This window comes from Protopterus annectens, chromosome 5.part0, assembly GCF_019279795.1.
Source record: "Protopterus annectens isolate FY-2018-M chromosome 5.part0, PAN1.0, whole genome shotgun sequence".
Lineage (NCBI taxonomy): Eukaryota > Metazoa > Chordata > Ceratodontiformes > Protopteridae > Protopterus > Protopterus annectens.
In genome coordinates, this window is record NC_056735.1 from 688,711,381 (window position 1) to 688,733,903 (window position 22,523).

The following is a 22,523-nucleotide window of genomic DNA, read 5'->3' on the forward strand; positions in this document are numbered from 1 at the left end:
ATGTCTCATTATGGCGTTCCTGCATGGGTGGGTGTGCATTTCTGATGGGAGTCATCATCCACTGTTCCAGTGCATATCCAGCATGCCCTACCAGGTGGTCATTTGGGATATCCCCCCTGGCAAATAACCGATACAGCTGTGAGGCATGCCAGATGTGGGAGTCGTGATAGCTTCCAGGGCTGCCAGCACACACATCCATGATAATCCCCTGGGCATTGCACATGACCTGGCAGGTGATGAAGGGGTATCCCTTCTGGTTTATGTAGTGCCTTCCCTGCTCACCGGGTGGTGACTTGATGTGTATGTGTGTGCAGTCTATTGCACCCAGTACCTCCAGGTATTCTGCCACACTGTGCAAGAGATGCATATTGCTGGCCAACTCCTCCTGCATTTGGGGAAAGTATATGTACTCATTGGCATGTGGTAACATGGCATCCAGGAACTGGTGTAGTACCCTGGGTGCTGATGCCTGTGAGATCCCCATGATATCCCCAGTTGGTCTTTGTAAGGTACCTGTAGCTAGTATTCTCAGGTTTACACATACCTTCATATCCACTGGGATGAGTTCCCCTCTGTTTGTTCTGGCTGTGAGGCGTGGCCGGCACTGCTCCACAAGTTGCTGAAGGGTGTCCCTGTCCACCCTGTAATGCTCTACTATTTCCAGATCATGTTGCACCTGGTAGGTTACCCTGGGTCTGAGCACTCTCCTCCTCCTCTGGTGCCTGCGGTGGTCATGTGCATCATCCTCCACACCACCTTCAGTCTCCAACACATGCTGATGGATCAAAGTTATGGCAGCCACTAACACGTACATAATAAAAGTTCCCCATCTGCATGCACCACTGGTGCAGAGTGTATGGGAATACACATGTGTGTGAGTTGCTTTCAAACTTTATAGTATTGTGCTATTGATGCTGCTGATGTATGTGGGTGTGTATGAACTATCCTAGCTGCTGCATGTCTTAATTATGGGTTTTGCAATGAGTACTGCAAGTGTGGGGCCTTTACTGTGGAGATCTACTTGCCTGTCTTGATTACTCTGTTGCCCTTTAAATCACTTTTAGACCTGGATCCCCTCCCATTATCAGGCATGCATACACTTGCCATCTTTCTTGTTTTGTACATTCCCTACCCAGTCATGGCAAATTGTGCCTTGTAGCTGATATACTGCATATCGCCTTTGTTCTGCTTTGACACTTTGCTGTTTTCTTTGCAGTACAGCCTCTCCCCTTCCCTGTTCTGCAGGTAGCTGCTTGTAGCCTTGTTTGCTGTTGTCAATGGCCCACTGTAGGCTCCTAGGTGTTAATTACCCATTTGTACTCCAATTTCACTGCTGCAGCATTTCCTTATTTCTTTCCTATATCTTTCCTGTTTCAGCTGCAATGCGTGACATGCATACCTGTTTACCAGGTTTACCCGAGTTTTCATCTCCATTCACATGCATACTTGGTTACCTTGTGTACTCTCCCGTAAGCATAGCTATGGGCAATTTGACACACCCCTATCCTACAGCTTTGCCTAGCTAGGGGCAGACCGTTTTAGCAATGCTCCAATGTGCTTGCAGCAATGGCGACACACCCCTCTCTTGATGTCATTTTTATCTCAAGGGCTCACCTCGGTGTTATAATGCTATGCTGTTTTGTGCATCCTTACGCCAACATGAAATCTGCAATTCACTATTACTCCTCTCATTTGCATGGCATTGCCTACTAATTCCTAGCTATTGTGCATAACACTGTCACTGCCCCTTAGCAACCCTTGAGCAATGAGTATGGTGTAGCATGCCTGCCATTGACTATTATGGGGAAATTGTGATATGTGTTTCATTGCAGTTTTATTCTATATTTTTATATATTCCTTGCGATCCCCTTTGCGCACCGATGCCCTGCACTTTAACTTTGCGTTAGTGTGGGCATAATATTAAATGTTCTTTTTCATATTTTGCACATGTTGTTTTATGCCAATGGCTATATATTTAGCCATTGGCATATATTAACAGTATAATACATGAGTTTGGTCCGCTGTCATGGCTCCGATTTTATGTTTGAAAAATGTAAACCGTTTTTTTTTTTGGTTTACATTTCTGCATGCTTACACTATGCCTGCACCTCTTCCTGAATCGCTATATACCTTCATTTGCATGCTACTCTGCTGTGCATGGGGTGATTAGCATACAGGCACCGGGAGCTGTGCAGGCATAGCATATGCAGGTGGTGCACATGGAAACAGCTTGTACCTGAATCACTCAGCGGCCATATTTGGTGTTAGATCGCAGACGCTATGCCTGCACCTGGCGCAAGCTTCATGAATCCCGGGGATTGTGTTTGCCACTTTCATTTCTGCTACACATCCAAAATGCCTTCATGGAATGATAGCCGTTCATAAAGAGACCACACAAGACATTACAACATAGAAGAGCAAGATGTACACCTTTATGAAGGGAATGCGTTACTTTCAGAAATTGTAATTCTAACATATTTACATGTTATTCATTAATTACTCATATTTTCACATTCATTGTGTTGATGCTTTTATTCCTCTCAAATAACTAATGTCATACTTGTAACAACATGCATATGAAACTGTCTTATTAATGATAAAAAAGTGTTTCTGGTTCCAACACAACAATAACATTTGTCATTTGTGCAAGTGGACATGATAAAGTTAAAATATATATATATATATTTAATAAAGACTGGAATCAAAACCTGCACTATTGCTGTTGTTACTAGGATCTTACTTCATTAAAACTTTGAGCCACAGCAAAAGTTACATGACAGGTGAATTTTCTTCATTCCGTACTATCCAGATTGCTGACTAATGTGCACTGGCACTAGTCTCATTTTACTATTAATGGCATTCCAAATTAAATTTTTGATTTTTTTGCCTTAAGAAGTGAATTATCATTCACTGCACAATGTCAAGCAGAGTGGAAAAGATGAAACAAAAAAGGATTTTAAACTCTTTTTGATGTTTTCTCAACTTTGGTGCCATAGAGTGAGAAAATTTGGACATTAGACATAACTACTTTCACGATATACTGCAGTGGTGGTGCTGCGGTAGCGGTGTCACCTCACAGTTAGACATTGTCCGTTCGATTCTCAGTTAGAGCGTCTTCTGTGTAGCGACATGCGTGAATGGGCATTCCTTCGTTGAAGGTTGTGCGTTAGGCCCGGCAAGCCAGCACGTAAAAATCTACTGCCAATCATTAGTGGACCGGAGTTCCACTGTGGTGACCCCTAACCGGGAAAAGCCGAAAGACACAAACCAACTTTCACACAAACAGCATCCTTTCTAGATTTGAACCTTATGGATATCGAGCATCTGTAGTAGGACAGGGTCCGAGATTGCCTTGTAGGCGAGACACAGATCACCTCTGAACAAGCTGTACGATACCAAGTAGCGTGATAGTGATTTCAGCCTGTTCACATAGAACAGGTGTTGGAGGCCATGGATTCTCTTTGGAAGTATTTCTGCGGCCTTTCCAATTGGTGCAGATGTTTGGAGAGGTGCATACCAAACAGAGCGTTATACTCAATTATTGGTCTAATGAGGGATGAGTATAGAGAGGTAATAACCTCCTTTTTTATGGATGCAATCCCTTTACTTATGAGGTGAACCAAGTAAAAGGCTTTTCTGACCACTACTGCTACATGATGGTCAAATGAGAGATTGTTTTACATTAAGGGACCCAGATAAACACTTTCTCACACATGTCCTTTATAATTCTCAGTGAATGTCTAAATGAATGGGATTTGCACCAGTTTTGCTAACAATTCATGTCACAGTACTAACAAATGTTTGCAAAACATGAGTGTTAATGTTTTATTCCCTTTTTTAGTGAGCAGTACTCTTTGTTTATGTATTTCTAAAATTATTTCAATTTGAATTGCAATTAGTTAGAAATGTTCTGTTTTTATATTCAACTGTTATGTATGTGATAGGAAGTAGAAAACTTTTTACTCAAAGGCACAGATAGGTCAAAAGCATTTATTCATAAAGGTGTTATAAAGGTTATCCCCTAAGTCAGTCAATGTAGTTTCAGACTTTGTGGTAAGAGCTGATGCCTGATTTACAAATTTGGTATCCACAGGGATTAATCTGTACTATATAAGCACATCCTAGTGGGATGACACATGTATTGTAGTAGTGGAGACTGCTTGAATTCACCAACTTGAGATACTGTTGTTTGACTGCTGCAATCGCAATGCTTTTTGTAGATTTTAATACAAATCCTGTTAGGTATGTGATGTTTCTTTACAAATAAATTATTTCAACAGTTGTGATGACTTATATTTCAGATAACATTGCATTATGTCTGTGCTTTGCCCAATGGGGTTGCTATACAAGGTGTAGCAGTTGTCCTTGGAAATATCCTCAGCTAATATTACATGCCTTTAGAGCAATATATCACTGAAAAAGTGAACCCTAGAGAAAAAGTGACATATGACTAGGAGCGATGTCTAGGTTACATTTAGGACCAACAACTGAGTTAAACCTGTTATAAATAATCCCAGCATCAGAAAAGCTTATCCCAAATGGTAACATTTTACATTTCTACACTTTGATTCAATGTTAATGTGGCTATCTATTCTAGATTTACACAATGTTTTCATGCTTTCCAAGTTTGTCATTGCATTGTTTTTTTGGGGGAGGGTGTATCTTTATATACATCTATTACATGTGTGTATTCCTGTAGAGCAGTTAAGTTAATTTCTGTTAATGATACCTGTGTACATTCATATATGTTTTGCTGCTTATTTTTCTGAAACATATATTTGTGTTCTTTTTCATTCCATACAGGGATATGGCTCCAAAGGAATCTTGACCATGTGAACCTGCATTCTCAAATGCTGAGAATGAGGTGGTAGTGCAGGCATTCATCAACATGGATCTCACATATTAGAGAAAGACTTAGGCGACAAGCCCTTCCATGATGGACCAGTGAGATGATATACCAAAAAAAAACACACTGAATAGCACAGCAGAAACAAAATAAAGGAATTAGTGTCAAAATTCTTTATTTAACTGCTTTTGTCTCCCAAGACATCTTCAGAAACATTTATAAAACACAAGACACTGCAATCATTTATACATGTAATCATTTAATCATCCAATGATATGTAAAAATCAATTAAGAAATTAACAAGATTAATATAACAAGTAATATTTAAAACTACACGTAAAAACAGATATCTGTTAAAACCTGTACTATCACTTATTGACTTTTAATCATTATTTTCTCTCAGAAAATACTTTATATTAACCATATCATTTAAACCAGGATGTCTGTCTGCCTTAAGTTTGATTTGCCATTCGGCTTCTTTCATTTCAACCTTATTTTTTATAGCTGACTCCCCTTAAATCTAATGGGACTTGCTCTAAAACTGAAAAACATTTATTTGTATTTATTACAAACTTTTGCTTAAACAAAGTATTTATTTCATCATTCTATTTAATTGGATACAAATGTTCTTTTATTCTTTTTTCTAGAGTTCTGGTGGTCATCCCTACATAAAATACATTACACCCTGAACGCAAACTAATACAAAGTAAACTTTTGGATTTAGCAGCTAAACCTCCCAGGAACTACAAGAGTTTGTTAAACATGTTCCAACAAAATGTAGTGTCCCTCATAAATAAACCTATAGACGGAACAAAATCCATATTTATATGTTCCTTTACTTTTATCAGTAAAGGGTAGAGGAATCTTAGTACTATCCATATGCAATATTAAAATTATTTGTTATACACAAACCTAGGGCAATTGCTTATTACTCTAACCAAATCATTATTTCCTTGCAATATTTTCCAGTTTGTATGTTTAATATTACAAATAGCATTACTATCAACAGACATATCTAAAAAGCAAACAGACGTTTTATCCAAAGTGGACAACCTTTCTTTACAACTTCCATTTGCTTGAACCTTAACTAAAGGCTTAACTAGAATGGGCTCAGAAATGGCTTTCTCTTAGAGCTTACTTCTTAAGCTGCTTTTGATAGAGTTAATTATAACCTTTCTGGATAAATAAGGATATTATAAATTTCAGTTCTTCAGCAAATTTATCATTTGTAATCATCCTAGATACTTTTAAAAATTGTCCTCTAGGAATATTCTTTTTCATAAAATATGGATGATTACTTCTATAATGTAGATAACTTTTAGAAAATGTATTCTTTCAATAAATATATATTTCTTGTACCACTTGTCCCATTCAATAGTAACATCCAATAAATTAACTTTTAACCCCATCTCCCCTAAAGTGAACTTCAAAAACTGAGAATTTATATTACGATGTTCAATAAAAAACTTGCATTCATCATAGGTTCTATTAATAATAAAAAAAACAAGTCATCCAGAAATCTTTTATAGTAAACTATCTTACTACAAATAATATTGGAAGTCAAGGTGTAGGATTCCCACCATCTTTACACCAACTTAGCAAAAGTATGGTCACCGTGGACCCCATTGCTACCCCTTTGATCTGTCTATAATACTTTTTATTAAAGAAAAAAATAATTATTTTCCAATAAAATTTCTATTAACAAACAATAAAATGTAATTGTTTCATTAGATATATCAGTATATGTTGTCATATAAAATCTAATACATATAAAACCCCAGCATCTTGAGGAATACTGATAAATAAGGAACAGATATCTATTGCAACCATATCGGTATTTTCTTCTTTGTATTCAAAAGTGCAGTTAAATTTAGGTAACTTATCAAGAAAGTCCCATGAATTTTTTATATTTGAAGGGAACAAACTTTTGCACCACTGGACTAAAAGTAGTATCTAAAAAAAGAGAAATATCTTTGGTGATGCTATTAGGGCCCAAAGCAGTGGGTCTAAAGGGTGGTTGAGTGAAACTTTTTATGAATCTTCAGGATACCAAACAAATCCCCAAGTTTTGGATTCACAACTTTAAAAAAAATGTATAAATCAAAATCAATAAGATTATCCATAAAGTACTCATACAATGTCAAATAAATAAACATATACCTTTTTTGAATGTCATTCGAGGAAACCAACAAATATTCTTCTGTATTTTCTAACATACTCTATATTGCTGTAACATATGCATTGATATCCATAATAACCAACCCCCACCCTTGTCGGCCTTTATAAATCTAATATTAGAATTAATTTTCAATTTGTATAATGCTGCCCTATCATCATCACTTAAATTAAAATGTTAAATCTTTCTTTTCTTGTTTAAAATATCTCTGATTTCATTTTCACAGATTTATTCAGAAACCTTTAGTGTATTACTTAACTTGGGATTAAACACAGACAGTTTACTCAAAGTCTTAGAAGAACTGATGTCTTTTAATACATATTTTAAATTTAGTTTTCTTGTAAAAAACTTTAACTCTAGTAGTGTCTTAGTTAAACTATCCCTATAAGTAGGTACAAAATTAAAACCCAGTTCGAAAACTCGAACATGGGCTAAATTTAGAGTAAAGTCAGAAAAGTTGAATATTTTCATATTACAACTCACTGTCCATATATTAATCCATTTTCTTCTGCTCTTGCTTTCTACCTCTGTGATTCTGCAACCAACTCCCTCCTTTTTGATGAAACAAGTTTTTTGACCTGATATCCAAATTGTTGGTGTCAGAAGCTGAATTATGTCCTGGAGAGTCCAAGGGAAGTTCAAAGAAATCCCTCACAATATTTTCACTCGGCCTGCAATGCTGAACTTCCTGTTGTTGCAAAGAAGAAGATTCGTGTGGAACCTCATGAATGACATCATCAACAAAGGCAGGACTTGTAACCTTGGAAATGCCTTGAAATGTCTTGCTATATTAATCTTGTTAATTGTGTAATTGATTTTTACATCTCATTAAATGATTAAATGTATAAATGGTTGCAGTGGTTTGTCTTACAAATGTTTCTGAAGAAGTCTTGTGAGACAAAAGCAGTTAAATAAATAATTGTGATGGTAATTCCTTTATTTCATTTCTGCTGTGCTTTTCAGTGTATTTTTTTCATATAATTGATTTTTTAACTACTTTGGAAAGGTGTTATTTGTTTTTTTTTTGTTTTTTTTACCAATGACATAATCATGATGGCCAGGGAAAAAAAGAACCAGTGCCATAGCATAGGAATGTAGGGTTATCGATGGTCATCTTACTACCAAACCACTACTCACAGATGGAGGAGTTCCTGTCCACAGTAAGTCATCTGGGCAGCTCATTGGGAGTTTCAAGTGTGCTGCTTGATATAGGTACAGAGGTGGAGAACCACCAAAGGGTTTCTATTGGTGAAACTCCAGGTATGCCATTGAACATCTTTTAGAGAAAAAGAGAGAGAGAGAGAGAGAGATAGTAGGGGTTATATAGAGGGAGATATAGAGGGAAGAAAGGGAACGGGGAGAGAAAATGGATAGATATAGAAGTATATAACATCTATATTAATCTGCAGAAGTATTTGAGGTTTTTGTTTATTACATTATCTTCATTATAATGCTTATCACCCTCTTACCATCCCCCTTTTGCTTGTCTAGGCGTATCTAGTACGGAGGTTCCACAACCACCTGCAAATAGTGTGGCCATTATTTTTTTAAATAGTATTAATGCATGGGATTTTTCTTGATTTCTGACTTGATTTCTTTTTCAGTTGCACTTGCATCTATTATTGCTCAACTCAGGGTAACATAGCATAAGTCTGAACATGTCTTCTTGTATTTCTCTCTTTGTTGTGTTTTCTTCCTTTGTTGACAGGTGAGTCTGCCACTGGCACTGTGGAGGTTTTATCACCTGATGTTGTAGCTTCAGTAGCCTCTGATGACAATGGCAGTGATAAAGAGTCAAAGTCTGAAGTTTCAGGGGGTTGGTCTGACACTGCAGTTGTGGCTCTCACATTCCCTGCCTAGTTGGACATAGTCAGTATGCCTACATGAAGCCATTTCAGATAGGACAGATTGAAGATAATGTAGTTGACGGGTAATGTAGTTACTCCAGTTGCAGAGCTGGCTGAGTCACTACTTTCACTGCTCTGTCAGTAATTGAAGTGTCCACACCCAGACATGATAAACCATGTGGTCATGGTCATGGATGTAGTCCTGATGAGAGCTCATCCAGCAGACATTTTCCACATTCAGATACCACCATGAGTTCTAGTCAAGGTCATGGAACTAGCAGTGCAACTCCTGGTAGAGGTAGTAAATATCATTGGGGGGGGGGGGGTGTCAACGATGAACTGGCTCCTGTACTATGCATCTCTAACATCTGTCCAGGATGCCAGGGCATGGTGCTAGCATAATTGCTTTGGCTGTTTTCATGGAGACCCACACAGTAAAACTCATCTTGGCCATATCACCACACACACACACACACACACACACACACACACACACACACACACGTATATAAACATTACTACTGAATGATTTTAATCTGTTGCTACTGGCCATGACAACAGATACTGGCTGATAAACTGATTTTTTACTCACACACACTCACGTCTTTGGTGTCAATGCCATAAGTCTGATGCCCAGAGTGGGTAGCTAATGCTTGCTGTAATCACAAGTATTGCACTTTTTTTAATTTATTTTTCTTGCTCAGTTTAAAATGATTTGTTATGTACTTCTTGTTCCTTATTTTATTTATGCTATTTTTCTTAGTAAAGCAGTTGTACTAGATAGTAATTACTGATTGATCAACACCTTGTGCAAATGATGCTAAGATTGCTTTGATTACTTTTGGGGTGTCTACACTGGCAACTTTAATGCATGATGCACAATATAGGGCAGGTTCATTTTTATGTGGCATATATCACTTATGAGGTTTCTGCTGACCTGCCAGTACAGTTGAGCAATGTTACATTTTACTGACATACAACACTTGCATATGAAGGTAATCATTTATATCTCTTCTTTACAGGTTCCTCACTTACCTTAGTTAGTCCTGCTACTACTGTATATTCTATGTTCTGCAAGCCTATATTTCCCAGGATCATCCACAGCTGCTGGTTCTTCCTCAGGCTCCTCATCTGTATCTGTTGGCCCTGCTGGCCTTGTTGTGGTGCTAGAAACTGCTGTCCTTGGCCTTGTTGGCCTTGCTGCAGCTGTTTTCTGGCAAATGCATTCTACAACATGGCACAGTATTATGGCCAATGTAGCTGGGTCATACTGCAGGGCACTACCAGATGTGTTTAGTCCCAGGAACCTTAATTTCAGCAAAGTGAAATGCATACTATATATTATTCCTAGTTTGAACATGTGCAATCTTGTATCCTTGCTCAGTGGAGTTTAATGGATTTCTCATGGGTACCATGAGCCAAGGTTCCAGTGCATAACATGCATCCCCCACTAGCTGTCTTGGTGGAAAGTTACCCATAGAAAACCTTACATACAGGTCACAGGTGTGCCATATGTGTGAGTCATGAAAACTCCCAGGGATACCTGAATGCACATTGTAGATGGTCCCTTGGACATTGCAGACCACCTGACAGTTGATAGAGTAATATCCTTTCCTATTGATGTAACTCCTTCCTTGTTCACCATGTGGGATTTTTACTTCAATGCATATGCAGTCTATGGCTCCCAGAACCTCAAGGAACTGTGTTATGGCATAGAAATGTTGTATTGTTGTTGCTTTGTTCTGCTGGGTATTTGGAAACTAGATATAATCCACAACATGTTGTAACATTGCAATTAGAAATTACTGAAATATGCTTGAGGCTGAGGTCTGTGACACCCTTAAGATATTCCCTGTGAGTCTCTGAAAAGTGCCTCTAACTAGTATAAGTAATACTACACATACCTTAATTTGTACTGAGATGGGTTTCCATGATTTCCCTGGGTCTTCAGATAAGGGTACAGAAGCAGCATATTTCTGCTAAGGTACCCCTGTTCACCCTTTATTACTCTACAATTTCTGTATCACAAAGTCCTTGATATGTCAAATGTGGTGTGAACACTTCTTGTTTTAGATCAGGATCTGGCAGCAGCACCTTGTATGAAAGGCTGTTGCACATACAGGTTAATGATGACATCAACAACCCCTAACACTGTTTTTGTGTGTTTCTGGTTGTATTCCAAAGAGTATTGGAATTAAGGTCAACAGGGAACACCATGTGTAAAGGCACATTTTAAACATTCCTAAATCTCTCTCTGCTATGCTGAATTGCTTAATTAGCATGTATTCACCAATTTATGCCTTCGTTAGCATATTCTGACACTTACCTTTGCTTTGCAGCTGTGAGTGGTGTGTAGAGCTGTTTAATGAATACCAGACAGAGGGCTTGCTGCTGCATAACATGCACACAGGCTTAGCATTAAGTGTAGATGTTCATGAATCCAGCCCTCTGTGTTGCAGGTAAAGCACATTTAAAGTGGGTCAATGTTTTATTTGCTGTTTTCCAGAAGTACACATCTCTGTGAATGTCCTGGAATGTTTTCCATTTTATGAAGTATGTTACACTGATAAATTCAGTAACTTGGAAGCAGGATGTAAAATGAATTCATATCTGTCAGATGAATGAATGATACTAAGAACTGAATGAAACCAGTGCTGTCAGAGCTCATTGTTAACAGTCATTCTTCAGGAAGTCTTTCAACTTGTCTTTGGAAGGTCAAGTTTATCAGGCGAGTTTAACTTCCTTCAACAGACAATGTAATCTGTTGATTCAAATTATTGCTGAACCTGTGTTGTGAGAGCTACTTAACCCAAGAGACAATGCAGTCTTACAGATATAATGGTGTTTCTCCTGTATTTACAGAATTAGGTAGCAAAGGGAACACAAAACTTACAGGTTCAACCATGTGTTGCCCATTTTCAAAGAAACAGGTAACATAAGGAAAGATGCATGCCTTACAACACATCTCATCACATAATTAGTTAACAGGGGAAAGATATAAACCTTACAGGTACAATCTTATTTATTCTTCTTCTTTCAACTTTTCCCAGTTAGGGGTTGCCACAGCAGAACAATGGTCGCAGAATGATTAGCAATGGAGTTTTATGGTATCAAGTTGCCAGCCTGGCACCCGATCTTCCACAGAAGGCACGCACATGCATACCTCGGGCCAATTTAGAGTGTCCAATCCACCTACAGGATATTTTGGCATGTGGGAGGAAACGAGCACAGAAAGGAAACCCACAAAGCTGCAGGGAGGACATGTACATTCTGCACAGAAGGCACCCCAGCCAAGAACTGAACTGGAGAACCTCTTGCTGTGAGGTGTCAATGCCAACTGCTGCAGCACTGCAGCCACCCACAATTGCATTTCTCCTGTGTTCACAGAATTATGTAATGTAATGTAATGAAATATGCAGACCTTACATGTACAATCACCTGCTTTTCCTCTGTTCAAAGAATTAGGTAACACACAGGGAGAGATGTAGACCTTGCAGGTATGATCATGCTTCTCCTGTGCTTACAGAATTAGGCAATATAGGGAAAGATGCAGACCTTACAGGTATAACCAGGTGTTTCTCCTGTCCTCATAGAATTAGGCAACACGGGGAAGATACAGGCCTTACAGGTAAAATCACTTGCTTTTCCTTTGTTCACAGATTTAGGGAACACACAGAGAAGTGCAGACCTTGCACATAAAATCATTTGCATTCACAGGGAAAATGCAGACATTATAGGTAAGATGCAGACATCACAGGTAAAATCATGCCTCTCTTGTGATCACAGAATTAGGTAACAGAGAGAAAGATGAAGACATTACAGGTACAATGATATGTTTCTCCTTTGTTCATAAAATTAAGCAACAGAGGGAAGATGTACACCTAACTGGTATAATCACATTTCTCCTGTGCTCACAGAATTAGATAAGCCAGGGAATGATGTAGACCACACATGTACAATCATATGTTTCTCCTGTGTTCACAATATTAGGGAACACAAGAAGATGTAGGCATTACAGCCATATGTTTCTCTTGTGATGACAAAGTTAGGTAACACGGAGAAAGATGCAGACCTTACAAGTACAACCAAATATTTTCTCTGCATTCACAGGGAAAGATGTTGTCCTTATAGATAAGATACAGACCTCACAAGTAAATCATGGTTCTCTCATGATCACAGAAATATGTAAAAGAGAAATATGTGAGCCTATTAGGTACAATCATATGTTTCTGCTGTGTTCACAGAATTACAGAACGATGTACACCTTAGATTTATAGCCACGTTTCTCACGCTCACAATATTAGATAACACAGGGGAAGATATAGGTATTAGAGGTTGTGAAGACTGGTAGAGATGGGTGAAGGCTGCCAGCCTAGTCAAATAGAATTTGGTACATAATTCTATCATTTGTAAATACTGTGAAATGTTGAACTTAAAACAATGTGGCGACATTGCCATCTGCTGTAAAGAAAGCTAAGTCAAGCATTTCTTGTTGGTCCTTTGAAATTAAAATTATTTCATGAGTGCCTTTGATGTTTATAAGTCAGCTCCAGTTCGGCTAGATGAAGGCTTCCTGCCTATTGTTTTAAGGCTAAAGTTAATGACCAGAATTTACACGTGGAATGTCCTTTATTGCTCTAAGTGTAAAAGAATGTAAATGCTTTTTCTGTCAGCTTGGGAACACCAGGAAAGTGTGACATGATGTAATGTTTTAGCAGACTTGCAGTTTCAATTTAAACAGTGAGAACCAGAGATTATTAAGCATTTCTCTTTTGAACATCCAACTCAGCACTGCCTTATGCTCTCTTTATGTAAGTAGTATGTTAGAACAGTGTTTTTCCTAGAAGTAGTTAAGAATTAGAAAGTTTAGACTGTTTTTCTGTGATGTCAGAACTGTACTACTGATTTATTTTAAGTATTTCTGTGTGATCTCTGAACTCTTTTGACTAGCACTGAGTAGTAGAAAGTATTGTCTTGTGGTTTTAATTATTTATTATTAAATATTTTAAAATCTTTTAACTGTGGCTTGGTTTTGTGTAGAGATAAGTTAAGCTCTAGAGTACATTGCATGTACATAAGGATCCGATCACTCTAATAAGCCTTGAGACTGTTTAGTCATACTACCAATTGGATAATAATATTGCACAGTAATAAGTGGACACCCTTTTAAGGGCCTTTGAGTAGCTGATAAATATTAGCTGGGTGGTGGCAATAATTAATACCGTATAGTTTGGGTAAAAGGGGCACAGCTGGAGAACCTGTGCCAGCCTTCACCAGAAGTGTCTGTGTGGTTTTGTAAACTCTTATCTCAAAGTGTGTGTGTGTGTCAGCTACTTGGGTAGGGAGACGAAGCACTGGTTGGACAGAGAAGGTGCTGGAGATTTTAGCTTGCCCAGCTAGGCTGAGATCTGGACCATATAGCTGTGCCAGTGGGGAGTCTTATTGGGGATCTGGGGAGCAAGGGAGCGACCAGCCCCGGACTGACTGTGATCTCTGTGTGTTCTTAAGGGAAATTTTACTTTACTGTGTGTATTTGTTATCCTTTTTTCATATATATGAGACGTCCTCTCTGGTGTTAGTGGTGAGGATTGAGTCTCCTTGATTGCTGGGCCAGGGCATGGGCGTCACAGAGGTTACAACCAGATGTTTTTCTTGTGATGACAGAAACTGGTAACACACAGGGAGAGACTCAGAGCTTACAGGTACAATTACTTGTTTCTACTTCAGGGAGAAAAAAAGATAGATTAATTCAAACAATAAAACAGTGAAGTAGATGATACCATGAAAAATAAAAATAAAGGAGAGTAACACATAGAATTGTTCTGGTGTTAGGAACTCAAGAAATAAATGGATGCAAAGGTGCCACTGCTTTTATCACTATACTGCAGAAGTGGATTCCCAACACCTTTGCTGCCTTATCTAAGGGAAAGGGTACAGAAGACAACTGATGCAATCTCATTACATTCTTATATAAACCTGAGGCACCAGTCTGAACACAATCTGTTAAGGTTCTAATAGGGGGCTACCCTGTTTTATTTTTTTTCCCTGAGCCATACTCAAATTCCTACCAGCTTAAGTTGATGGTGTATACAGAAGTCAGTACAGAGCTGACTTGGCAGTCTCTCTTCTAGCCTCCAGTCAGCTATAATCTCTGTTGAAGGAAATGATCTTTCAGATGCATCCTTAAAACTTCGCATGTTTAGCACAGCTAGGATTTTAAAGCTCAGATACTACCACCACTGTGGTTTAACCTTCAAAGGATAGAACTGCTGTTTTCTTAACTGTTTTAAGTGAGGAATTCAGACAGGTGCTCAGAATCAATCTTCAGCATTATGAGAAAGCATTTCTTGACATGTTTTTTTTTTTTTTTTTTAATAGCAGCATGCACTATTCAACAGGAGTTATAATGCAGCAATACTTTTGTATATTATCACTTTATTCAAAAAGGAAGACAACCACATATCTTTAAAATGTAATAAAAAGAACATTTGATAAACTATGAAAGTGCAATGTATACAACATTTGACAATGTTCTGGATGAATAGCCACAACAAAAGATAAAACAAAGGATATCATACAATCATCATCATTATCATCACCCCCCATTTTCTCATTTTCTACATGGGGTCAGGGTAATGTGTCAGCTGTCGCCATCTCTCTCTCTCTTTATTCAGTGTCACTCTCATACCTTCTTAGACACTCATGCTTGACTGTCACTGATATTCTCTCACACAGTCCATCCACTTCTTTGGGGATACCCTTACTTGCTCTTGCCTTTTTCCTGTCTATTTCAAATCGTCTTCACTAGATTGCCTTCTGCATTTCTGCATGTGTCTAAACCACCATAATCTATTCATTTTGACCTTCTTTGAAATTGTAGATACTTTGGCCTCTGCTCCAATGTCCTCGTTTCTTCATCTGTCCCATGGTGTGCATCTTACCATCTGTCTCAGGCACTTCATTAATATCACCTCTAGCTTCCTCAACTTCTATGCCTTCACTGCCCATGTTTCTGCACCATACAGTAGTACTGGTTACACCAATTTTTTCTACATCTTACTTTTCAGCTTCTTTGGCATTCTTCTACCATACACTACTTCTGACACACTGTGCCAATGGCTGCAGCCCCTCTGATTCTAACTTTGTCCTCCTCATTCAGACTTTGCTTCTCTTCAACCCCCCCCCCAGATATTTAAAGCTGTTCACTTGTTCCTCTATTTTCCCCTTCTCAATTCTTAGTTTCTACCGATTTCCTCCATTTGCTGCCATTACAGCTATCTTATCTGTACTCAGTTTCATCCCATGTACTTTCAGTTTTGCATTCCAGTCCCCTCTCTTTTACTGAGGTTCTTATTCAGAGTCTGCCTGAAATGCCACATCATCTGTATAGATCAACTTTGTTGATCTGTCCCCTTTGACTTGCTTGCTAATTTAGTTCATTACCAGTATGAATAGCAGATAGCTCACTGCTGAACCCTAATGTATACCTAATCCTACTGGTAACTCTCTGTGACACCAAACATTGTTCATACTCGAGGGTCCTTGTGCATATCTTGCACTAATTTACCAATGTTTCAAGGTTCAAACCATGAAAGGAGTGCCCAAATCAGCTTTTTTGGGACCTTGCTATATACCTTCTCCAAGCCTGGGAATGCTCAGTTCAACTCTTTCCTCCTTTCTACCATCTTCTCAAGTATCTGTCTCATTGCAAACATTGAGTCATTTGTGCTGCATCCTGATCTGAATCCGAACTGATCAGCTCCCATTTTACTTTCTACAACTATGCATATTTGTTTATCAATCACTGTCTCCAGAACTTTCATGCAGTGTGATAGGAGTTTGATACTTCTATACTTCCCACAGTGATGAATAGCCCCTTTGCTGTTAACACTGGCACTGGTATGTTTATTCTCCAGGCATTTGGGATCCACCTTTCTCTCCATACTTCTATGAGAACCCTCAGGAACCATTTCTCCCTTCTCTCACCCAACATCTTTAGCATATCTGTTGTGACCTCATTTCAGCCTGCTGCTTTTCTTGACTTCAGTTTCCTTAGTGCTGTTATTACTTCATCTATGGTGGGCTCTGTGATGAAAGGAGATACTGCCAGCCCAGCTATCTGGAGTTTTGTAAATAATTATATGTCATTAGTGAATATTCACATGATTTATATAGAAGTGTAACAAAAGGGAGACACTGCCAGAACAGCTATCTGGAATTTTGTAAATAAACATATGTCATTTGTGAATATCAACATAAATCATATGCTTGTGTTACAAATGTATTAGAACTGTATGTCATATAAGATGGTTTGTACAGACGTGTGCTGAAGAGATGTTTTGTAGAGAACTCATCTTAGAGATGTGCCCACAGTGTACCCTACTGTAAAAGAACAGAAATGTATATAAACTATTGTAGCTGTGTAAATCTGCATATTTTAACAGTGGGAATTGGAACATAGAAGGTTAACTTAAACATCTTCAGAAAAATAGCTGAAATTAAATTAGTTTATAACTGCGTCATAAAAGATGGTTTCAATGCAGCAAGGAGACATGATGTCTAAAACTAGGGAGCCTTCTGCATTGCCTTGTAAGTATTTTATTGTTTTTTGTCTTCTAGCAGCTGCAAAGATCTAAGAAGAGTCCTTGTTTATGTATTTTTCACATGTAGATGCCAAAGCCTGGCATTTTAGCAATTGGGGTTTAGCTTGGGAACTAAAGCCAGATGACAAGAAGTGATGCCATCCTGCAAGAATCCCAGCAGTAATATTTGATATATTAATTTAAGAACTCTCTGAGAGAAGTAGTGCATTTTGTATTTTGTCTTTGACCTGACAGCATCAGCTGGAAGACCGACTCACCACATCTGCCTTGTTTTACTCTGTAAGTAAGTTAACTAGGATACAGTCATTTCTCTTAGGTACAGTTAGGAATATAGTGAAGTATAGCTTAGATGTTTTCTTTGAGACTGTCGTGCAATATTGTTTTAAATATTTCCTGTGGTTTTGAATTTTGATGTAACTGTGATGATTTACTGAGTATTTTCTTGTTCTTTTATTATTTATTATTAAATATATTTAAAACCATCATTGCAGCTGATCCGTGGTGGTGTAGTGGTTAGCATTGCTGCCTCACAGCAAGAGGTTCTCTGGTTAAATTCTTGGCTGGGGTGCCTTCTGTGCAGAGTCTGCATGCCCTCCCTGTGGTCATGTGGGTTTCCTCTGTGTGCTCCAGTTTCCTCCCACATCCCAAAGACATTCTGTAGGTGGATTGGACACTCTAAATTGGCCATAGGCATGAGTGCATGTGTGTGTGTGTGCCTTCTGTGGAAGGTTGGGTGCTGGGCTGGCAACTTGACACTGTAAAACTCCTTTGCCAATCATGAGCGGTCAGGTGATCTTCTGTTTCAACTCCTAACTGGGAAAAGCTGAAAGAAGAAGAAGATTGTGGCTGATAATTTGTAAGACATATTTAAGTTCTGTGAGTACTTGCATATTTATTCGGTGACAAACTGTAGGAAACCCCTAATAGTCTTGCTCTTGGTCAAACTAACATTTGATTAATAGTAACATTACACAGTAAGATTGGACACCCTTGGCTAAGGGCCTTAAAGTAGCTAATAAGTAGCAGCTGATGGCAGTTAAAACTACCTTATAGTCTGGGCAGAAGGGGGCATAGCTAGTAAACCTGTGCCAGCCTTTCCCAGGGGCGTGTGTGTGTGTGTGTGTGTGTGTGCGTGTGTGTGTGTGTGTGTGTGTGTGTGTGTGTGTGTGTGTGTGTGTGTGTGTGTGTGTGTGTGTGTGTGTGTATGTGTGTGTATGTGTTTGTGTAAAAATCAAATGACAAAGTGTGTGTGTGTCAGCTACTTGGGCAGGGACACAAAGCACTGGTTGGACAGAGAGGGTGCTTTAGGTCTTGGCTTGGCCACTCAGCTGAGATCTCAACTTTATAGCTGTGCTAGTGGGGAGTCCTACTGGAGATCTGGAGAAAGAGGGAGAAACCAGCCCCAGACTGACTGTGGTCTCTTTGTGCTCTTAAGGGAAATTGCACTTTACTGTGTATGTAACTTGTCATCCTCCAGGTGTGTACATCCTCCACTATTGCCAGTGGTGAGGATTGAGGCTCCTTGATTACTGGGCCAGTGGTGGGGCATCACAGGCTCTTCCTCTTTATTCATCATAGGTTGTGTTTGGGGCAATAAAGTTTGAGTGGAGTTTTCTTCATTAAGAAGCTGCTGGAACTATGCCTTTCGTCTGCCGTTCATGTTCTCTGGACTGGTGAGGAGGTTGTTCCTGCCATCCCTTATGAAGGGTGCCTGACTGTCTTCTTTATCTTTCTGTCTTTGCCTTGCAACTGGATATAGTCTCTTTGTGCCATCTACTGAACCACTTTCTAGAAACTGGTAGAGAGCCTCTGAAGCCTTGTTCTTTGCTATTGCAGCTGCTTTCTTAGTTCTTTGTTAGTCAGCCAGTATTCCTTCCTAGACTGGTCCATGTTTTCTATCTCCCACTTCTTCCTGCACGCCATTCTTTTGATGACTTCCTGAACTTCTGCATTACACTACCAGCTTTCCTTATATACCTTATTTTCATACCTGGCTCAGCATATCTTTTCTGTATTCCTCACACATGCTGCTTTGAGGCGCTGCTATTCTTCTTATCTCCATCTGTTTCCTCTTCTTGTATAGCCCTGAGTAATTCTTTGAACTGTTGTGCTTTCTCTCCAGTCAACTTCCAGATCTTCATCCTGATCTCGGTTGACCTTAGAGCCTTCTCTGATGAGTACTTGCAGATGATTGTGGCAATTGATGGTTTATGTTCTGAGCTGACTGTTTCACTGAGGATGACTTTGCAATCACTGATTCTATCCTAGTAGAAAGTCTATCTAAGTTGCATGTTGGACACTTTTGTATGTGATCTTGTGACTGTCTCTCTTTCTGAACCATGTGTTGACTATCATCAAGCCATTTGCCGGACAGAAATCTAGAATGGCCTCTGCTTCTTTATTCCTGTTGCCCCTCCCCCCCATGTGGACTCAGGTGATCCTCATATCTTGTTTGGCTTGTCACACTATGCGCATTGAAGTCACCCATTATCAACACCAATTCGTGTTGTCTTGCTTTATCTAGTAGATCCTGCAACTGCTGTCTAAATGCACTCTTTTCCTCACTATCACAACCCTGCTGTAGGGCATAGGCCTAGATTATGTATACAGCCTTATCATTACACTGGAGTCTGATTCCCATGAGTATGCAACTAATTCTGTTTTCTGAAGCCTTTCTGTTACCACAATTCCACACCATTTCTACTTTGTCCTCTTCCTGAGTAGTATGCTCTGGATTACAGGCAAAGTGGCTTTGCTGCACTGCCCTTCCACTTGTCTCCTGGACACATAGGATGTCCAGCCACCTTTTTACCATCATATCATCCACTCCCAAGCTGTATACTGTCAGTGAACCTACACTGAGTGTAACAAGTTCATGTCTGACAGGTAGATTGGTTTTACATCCAGGTTTTACCCAACAGGACTATCTCAGGTAAACCAAGCTGGGGGACTTGAGACCAGGCAGTTAGTAGTTTATTGATACAAGGTTGCTGGTCTTAAGGGACACAGACACTCCCTGCACTGTTTGTATATGTCCCTGGTATAGGTCAGATCCTCAGTTCACTTATCACTAGCAAATACCCATAACCATTTGGCAACATTAGTCAACATGACCAAATTAGGGCAGCCATGGTGGTGCAGCGGTTAACATTGTCACCTCACAGTAAGAGGTTCTCCGGTTCGATCCTTGGCTGGGGTGCCTTCTGTGTGGAGTCTGCATGTCCTCCCTGTGGTCACGTGGGTTTCCTCCAGGTGCTCTGGTTTCCTCCCACATCCCAAAGACATGCTGTAGGTGGATTGGAAACTCTAAATTGGCCCTAGGTGTGAGTGTGTGCATGTGTGTGCCTTCTGTGGAAGGTTGGGTGCTGGGCTGGCAACTCGACACTGTAAAATTCCACTGCCAGTCATGAGCAGACAGGTGATCCGCTGTAGTGACCCCTAACTGGGAAAAGCCAAAAGAAGAAGAGAAGTCAACATGACCAAATTACCTACAGCCATATTGTATGCCATCTATTGGCTACAGCATGCAGTCTGTGATCCATGTTCTCCTATCTTGTGGATACTTCACACAACAGTAGATGATCAAGGCAGTTAATTTAGTGTCTGTGCTGCTGCCCAGAACTCCATTCTTGGGTGAGTTTGAAATGGAAACACTCAGCATGTTTTTTTGAAAGGTGGGAGAACTCCACAGAGACACAGGGGGAACATGCAAACTCCATATAGGCATTGGTCAGAGGTCAGGATTAAACCTTGTACCCTGTGCATAGAAGGTTAAGACCTGAACCATTATGCCAGCTGGTCTCAATTATTGTACAATAACTTTGCAGTAGAATAATTTATCAACTTCTAATTAAAACTACAGTACTGTGTTAATAGAGAGCACTATCCCTCATCAAGGATGTGATACATTACAATATGTAAACATTAGGAATATCTGTATGTCAGACATGCAATGCATACTGTTCAAGTCTGTTTTGCTCTCCAGGCTACTCTTTGGTTGAAACATTTCTGTTTCTCAGAGATTAGCAGGAAAGAGATTTAGAGTTTCAGCCTGCATAAATGATTAAATATCACTGTCAGAAAAAAATGGCTTACAAGGATATGATATGGGACTTTGCTTATGGTAATTTGGATGTGGTGAAGCTCAACTGCCTCAAATGATAGTTTTAAGCACTTCCAACTTCTTTTTCTTCATGTGCACAGGTCTAAATGTGTGGAAGATATTATAACACTGCATTGTTGGGATGCTCTCTGTTGCTTTAAACCACATCTTAGTAAATGCACAAACATCTGCATTTTCCAGGATAAGGAGAGCTTGCAGGGAATGGGAGTTTCTGGTTTATACTCCTGGCATTGAGCAGTAAGACCTTTAGATTTTCTTGCGCTGGCTTTGCTATGTTGGAAGGTTTATCAGGTTGGCAATGTCTAAAAAAGGCATCATGGGTATGGATAAGGTTTTAGCCCATACTCAAAAGCCTAGAGGAGACATGTGCAGAACAACTCTAACAAAGAAGTGTGGTCTCTCAAACATATCCTCTCAGGCTGACAAATATTGCACCCCCTTCAAATGATACCAAGAACAAAGCCAGTTATTAAAGTCAATTGCCTTCTGCTGACATTGTGGCATAATCCTTGGAGAAGGTAGAATGCTGTTTATTGGTAGGTTCATACCAGCCTGGGACACATAGTCTGAGAGATGCATTATTTCTGTCTTCATGTAGTCAAGGGAGGTACATCTCAGATCATTTACTCCACTGACAATGACTGACTCATACCGGTACTTGTGATTCAATTACCTCATTCTGCGTGTGATCTGAGATGAAACTGACCATAACCTTCTTTCTCAACCTGCTGAGTGGGACATTAGTGTGCCTCACAAAGGTGTCTTCTGTGACTAAAATGTTGTGGACTGTGGAGGTTTAATTCATGGGGTTAGCCTTAGAGATACTGTGAGCTGAGGCTGAATTTGACATGGTGAATGTTGTTTTGGTAGTGTGTCTTTGAGGTTGCTGAAGATATATATTGCAATTACTGTGTCTAAGAGGCCTTTG